Source organism: Clytia hemisphaerica, unplaced genomic scaffold, assembly GCF_902728285.1.
Source record: "Clytia hemisphaerica strain Z4C2 unplaced genomic scaffold, Clytia hemisphaerica genome assembly, whole genome shotgun sequence".
In the NCBI taxonomy this organism is placed as follows: Eukaryota; Metazoa; Cnidaria; class Hydrozoa; order Leptothecata; family Clytiidae; genus Clytia; species Clytia hemisphaerica.
The window spans coordinates 130,699-137,383 of record NW_027104254.1 but is presented as its reverse complement, the minus strand read 5'-3'; the positions used below and the strand labels follow the sequence as shown (position 1 = coordinate 137,383).

Genomic DNA, 6,685 nt, shown 5'->3' with positions numbered 1-6,685 from the left:
GGGGTCAATAGAAAACCAATATGATTCGTATGATATCAGTATTTACAATGTAAATATGTTTTAGAAGATTACTCCAGTTTAGTTTTAAATTCACTCGAATAATTTTAATTCGAAGAACGCCTAATGGTTTTTATGTTATATTTTTGAGAGTATTTTAAGCAAAATTTAATAATGTAACCCCCTGACCAGATGCCAGATTCGCTTTACGAAATCAAAACATTCAAAACAAGTTTTCAATTTTATGGTTTCTTTGATTTGAGTGTTAAAGTTGGAGTGGTGGAAGTGAAAAGCTGATCTGGAGTCTGGTGTAAGAAAAATGGAAAGGAGAAACTTAATTCAACCACAAAATCATGATGTGTAAGTATTACTTCACCGATTTATATCAACAAATGAGTCTAGTTTGTGCTATTTCTATATATCCTAAACTAAGGGTCGATCAGACAACACTCATTTAAGGATTTTTTTGTATCTTTTTGTTTCTTTAATTTGCCTTTGCGATTTGTCATGTCATTCACCCAGATCAGGGGTATATTTTCTACTTTTTTTTACTTTTTTGTGAATGTTGTTTTCCTTTGCTGTTCATTTGTTGTCAAAATGTTTGACTCTTTTGTCTTTCTACACTACAGGTCGTGATGCTGTATATCATAAAATAAACTCCACCAAACCATTTCTCGTCAGGTAAATCAAGGGTAAGTAAGGAAATTATCTGCTTATTTGTATTCTACTTTTTTTAAAAGAACTATAAGCTAGATAATTTGCTATATATGTAGGTATTTCAATTTTTTTTTTGAGCAATGAAATGTTTTTGGCAAAGCTTTCTTCTCAATTTTTGACTATTCTGAGATATGATTAAAATGATTATCTTTGTTTGTGAATGAATGATGGAGCAATATACATCAGTTTTGTTTATTTTTATACAGGTTAAATGACTTTATCAAGCACTGAAACTGTACAACTCTCTGCACCATAAAGGAAAAATCCAGATAGCCTACACCACATGATCTGACAGACAAAACGAGAAAGGTATTTATCACAGAATTCAATTAAATTTTTTCAACTATTCCTAGTCCATTTGCTTTACAAGGTAGCCTTTTCTCTCAAAACTAGAGATCAAATAAAATTTCCCGGAGGGGGGGGGGGGGCACTTAGTCCCCGGGGGGGGGGGTACTAGGGCAAGATGGGTTACGGGGATGCTCCGCTGGTCAGGGTACCTTATTTAACCTCCACGAGTCCCAGGTAGGGTCGCAAAAACACCGAAATAGAAAAATCAGTCCCTCGTAGGGTGCCTATTTTTGGAAAATTTGGGGGAAAAGTAGAAAATTTGAGAAAATTTTGGAATATCAGTCCCATTCAGGGTCACTTTTTTCGCAAATTTCGAGTCCCACGTAGGGTCCATTTTTCGAACCTCAGCGGAGCACCCCCGTCGGCCGACAAGGGTAGTACCCCCCCCCCCCGGGACTTAGTCAAAATTGGGTATGGGGACGTTCTGCTGGGCAGGGTCCCTTTTTTATACTATATCTAACAGTGTGCAAAATTTTCCAATTTTCAAGATGAGTTTCTGATAGGGTCGAATATTTTGATTATTTTGGACACTTTTCAGGGTGGAAATGAGAAAATTTAAAAGTTTTTCGGCTACTTTTATTAATTTTTGCCATTCCAGGGTGAAAATGAGAGATCTTTTAATTTTTTATTCTGACAGGGTTCCAATTTTGCCAAAAGTTCACATCTGATAGGATCAACTTTTCAAACTCCAGTGGTACTTCCCCGTTGACCGTCAAGGTCAGAGCCCTTGGGTTAATTTCATATTTTTACTTTTGATAGTTTGACCATATTATTATCGATTTTCAATTTTTCTTCAGGGAACACCATGAACTGACACGATCTTTGAGAAAGCTGATTGACTTATGATCCTGAAATCGAGTTATTTGGCAAGTGACGGTTACTGATTTCTTTGATGTTTTGAGTGTTTGTTTCAAGAGCTAAAAGTTGCTTGAAATAGGATACTGATCTTGGAATTTTAATAAAGAAAGTTTGACCAAAGTTTAACTTATTTGACTAATACTCTTAAGTTTTTACCCTCATACATTGTATACACAGCATTTGTATTTTTTCTGTATTTTTTTACCTTGTAATTTATATTATCTAAATATTAAATTTACTTTATCTTATTTAATATGAATTTTTAGTTCTTCTAAAGATGAAATAGATCAGTAAAATGAAATGTAAACTAAAAAGTAACATTTGTGTCTTCCTTCCTTTTTAGCTCTATTTTGATACATCGAAACTTAACATTTGCAATTTGGAAATCTTTTAAACTTAATGTTTCATCCTTGTAGGCCCGATTGGCGTTAAAATTGTGCAAATTTGGAACAAAGCACCAAATTTGGACCAGATGCTCCTTATACCCTATAGATTGATATTAGAAGGGTAACCCAAGATAATTCCAAAGGTTACCCTCTAATTAGGGCTAATTAAGTCCAATTAGTGCTAATTAAGACGAGATTCACGTTTTTCAACTGACTATTTTGTTTAAAACCAGCTTAAATCTTTTGCAAAGACCTTGCAAATGATTCCAGGAAACAATAAGCACTGTTGGAACTAATAATTTAGCCTAATTATGCTCAATTAAAGCTAATTTGTAGCTAATTAAACGATATTTCCATATTCAAGTAATTTGAAACAACGAACTCGATTTTATTTACGATAAACTTCCTTTTGTATCAAATGTTGACAAAAGTGAAAATCGAAATAATAAATATGAAATACACTCTCTTAATTAACATAATATTCAACCTTAATTACCCCTTAATTAGACAATTTTCTCATGAAACTCAAACGGAGGAAAAATAAATTTAACTTTAAACGTGACACAATGTTGGTTAGATCGAAGTCTCGACGCTTGATTATAAGTATTCAAGTAAAAACTATCCGCTAATCAAACAATTGCCTAATTAAAAACTATAAACTATCTTGAAGTAAAATCTCATATTTGGAAATAAAATAATAATCTAAAGTGCCACATAATTAAGTGATAAAATATAACAAAATCTGAGAGTGTTTAATTCGAATATTCTTCCAAGTCTTCATTTTCAATAGCTTGGGGCTCGGCCGATCCATCATCTTCATCGTCGTCAGAACTCTCTTCGTCATTATCTTCCCACCATTTACATCTGCCTTTATACTTACACAAGTCCGTACAATTTTGCTGCGACCTTTTGCATCCACAAGGACCGCTGCATTTAAAAATACCATCTTGGGTCAACTGTCCATAGAGGTTGCTTATTGTCCAGCCATCCCCTTTCTGTGACAGGTGGAAGATTCATCTTGTTCTAGGATGATTTACCTCAGCAATGTCCTCCCTGTAAGGTTGTACGTCGATTGTGTTGAACTAATGCTCCTGAAGTGGGTGGAATCTTTTCAATTAAGCGACTTCGTTTAAAGAGTTCTTTGCGTAGAAGATTGATACTCGTTAGCAGTTGTTTCATCGTACAGGTCGTCTGGTGATTCTGTCAATTGTAGAAAAGCGTCAGTAACACCATTAAACGATGTCCACCTTTCCCATGCTGTTTTCTTGCCGACATTTTTAAATGAGGACACCGTGTCGCAGCCTGTGAAAGCATGGAACATTGGCAGTGCCTGGGCTTTCTCCGGACCAAATTGAATGCGGATTTCATGTGCCGAAAACATTTTCTTTTAATCACCGACGCAAAGCTGACCCAGATCTTTTTCGTTGGGTACATGTTAGATAAAGCTATATCAAGAACCAACACATCTGTATCAACTGTTCTTAAGGTGACCGATGACACATCTTCAAGGATATCACTCGCGTGCAGTATCATACGAGTGTCGGCTTCTTCATGGTCACACGGTAATAAAATTTGGAAATTGGGTTTGTTATCACCATGTCACGACACGTAACGATAAGTTGCTTATTATTAGATGGAGTCACCTGAGATTTAAGATAATGGGCAATGTATTCAAAAAGGCGTTGCTTAATTGAACCATTCTTCAAGAACCTTGACCATTTCGAAATTTTAGTGGTACCTTTGACGATCTGAGAAGGGGCAGTACCACGGGTTTCTCGCACACCTTCTTTAAGACTTGAATCTAGATAAATATCAAAGATAACATCGACTATGTTTACATCATTAAAATACGAATTGACATGAGTTGCAAAGACTTTGGAGTACTCGTCAACAGTAGACCCATTTTTAGGTGCTACCATGTGGATTATGGCTGGACCATCTAAAACAACAGCATCGGATGTAGGTTGCTGGGATGCTAAACATTCTGAAGATAAGCCACCGCCGAGTACTTCGGCAAGATCGGACTTTGTCTCATGATACAACTGACCATCTTTTGAAATTGAAGGTGGATTTGGCACGTTTTCATGAGAGAAGAATTCCGTTGGATCTGCACCACGCACTTGGCTGGCCACGTAGAGTTGCGATAAGACGGCTGCAAGGTTCTTCGGGTCTTTGACATCTTGGGCTTTCGATTTAGCTTTCTTTATCTCTTTCATGAGACTCAGTTTGTTCTTCGGGATTTTCTCGGTAATGGGAACAGATCTAAGATATTGAACAACGCAAAAGAATATTCACAAAATTGATTAATCAATCAATAACAAACACGTTATGAAGGTCTTACTCGGCCTGGCATAGCCGAATGTAGGTTTAATAGATCGGGAATAGAGAATAAGTTAACAGACGAATATATTATCGACTTACTGCTCGACAAGCCTGTCCTTGACAAAGGTTTCGTACTGTTCCTTACCGCGAGACTCTAAAGACATGATTGAGTCGATCGTAGTAGGTGGTAGACTAGTAAACTAGTCGTTGAAAACAGACCCATATACAAAAAATTCAAGCTCCAAATAAAAAGAATCGAAGAGGTGAGGTTGCTTGCCTTTTCTGAATTTCAACGACTAGAAGCTTCTTCCCTCAAAAAACGTTGTTTAATTTTACAACCTTTTTTAGGTTTTTGAGAATCCATCCAACTTTTTTGACTAAATGATATTTCATAGTAACATTGAACATGGGAACATATAAATAAATGAGCATTTCTAAAAACGCAATAAACAGAAAGAAAAATAAATACAATCCCGCCCGGGTCAGACATACAGAAATCTGTATGTCTCTCCTTACGATTTTAGGTGAAGAAAAAAAGGTGTTGGAAGAAGCTTCTAGTCAGTTATTTTCCTTTTCTCTCACGCGCGCTGAATATTTAATTAGTGTTTACATTATTTTATTGACAGTTTTATTATAAGTAATTATAAGTAATAACCGACTAGTTTACTAGTCTAAGTAGGTGGCTTTACTTGATCAGTTGATAAATCGAACAATACATTTGATTTGTCCGTAAAGATATTGGCAACTTCTAAATATTTAGAATAGAGAGATTTCGTGTGTTCGATGAACTTGTTTTGGTATGCCTTTTGTTTGCTCGTGGTGACATACAGTGTTACAAGCTACCGGTGACATTAAGCTCTGGAAGAATGCGACCTGATTAATAACTTCAGGACCTGCTACCAAATACAGAAGAAGCTAATATGGTGAATGCGTAAACGGTAACGGGCCACCATGTTCTTTGAACCTTTTAATTTTCTGCTCTTGTCCACGATCCAGGCCGATGTTGGAGAAACGCCTTCCAGTTTTGTTGATTGTAAGCCGACCTTGCTCGAAATGGTGATGGATTTCTGGATGGGTTTCCAGTAGGAGCAGCATATGACGTATATGTACTGGAGTCCATTTTGAATAGTGAACATGATTTAACGCAAAAAAAAAAATGCTATCTTCGTTAGACTGGTGAGGTAAAGACTCTGGTCACCGCTTCTGACTGACCTCACAAACTGTAAAACTAAAAGTTTTTTAGTTTTAGCAATAGGTAGTGGTAGCGAAACATTGGGCTTTTCTGCTCTTCACGCTATTTGAACATATCGATCGGTTCCGAACCATTGGGTAACTGGTCCTTGTATTCTTGATAAGCATCACACAACAGCATGCAGTGAACACAAGCGCCAACAGTATTAAGGTAGCGACTACGAGATATGTGTGAGCAATGAAGACAGGATTCGGCAACACCAATTGTAGAGATGTCGACATCAGCCATGAAACTGATAGTCCCAGATCAGTCTTCGACTTGTCCAACACACGTCCACGCTGCTTTCTCGATATGTAGCGCACACGTGACGCCAAACAGTTTATCTTCACCATGGGTTTCAGGAAAGCGCCATTGAATTGTCTTTAAAAGTGCATGCAAAGGTTGGTCAGCTGTAACCCATGGGACTTCACCAGGATTCGTATATTCATGGCACTTCAAGATAACGGTCAGGCAATGTTTCACCATTGAGGGTGTTGCAGCTTCTTCGATGAATACTGGTAAGATTTGACTCGTCACTGTTTCCTTCTTGACTTGTTCTTCTCTGCTTGACTTGTTCTTCTCACCTGCACTGCTGTCTCAATTTTGGAGATTCAATGATATTTGAAGCTATATTTTCAACTATATATTATTTTGACTATATTTTCAATTCCCAAAATATCGAATCTTCGTCTAATTAGATCTGATACCTTATTATACCCATTAAAAAAATTCAGTTGAATTTTAGAGCTAATGTATAGAAAATAAAGATTTTCACTTAATTAGCTTCAAATTAAGCCTAATTAGGCTAATTAATGCTAATTAGCTA

The 6,685-nt window shown here is 36.5% G+C and overlaps 1 long non-coding RNA gene across 1 annotated transcript; it reads left to right on the top strand.

The window, feature by feature from the left end:
* The first annotated feature begins 252 nt into the window (after positions 1-252).
* Positions 253-2,228, top strand: LOC136816572 (uncharacterized). The gene is made up of 4 exons (XR_010847939.1): positions 253-357; positions 627-689; positions 921-1,023; positions 1,860-2,228. It is a non-coding gene; the product is annotated as an uncharacterized lncRNA (long non-coding RNA).
* Positions 2,229-6,685: the final 4,457 nt, after the last annotated feature.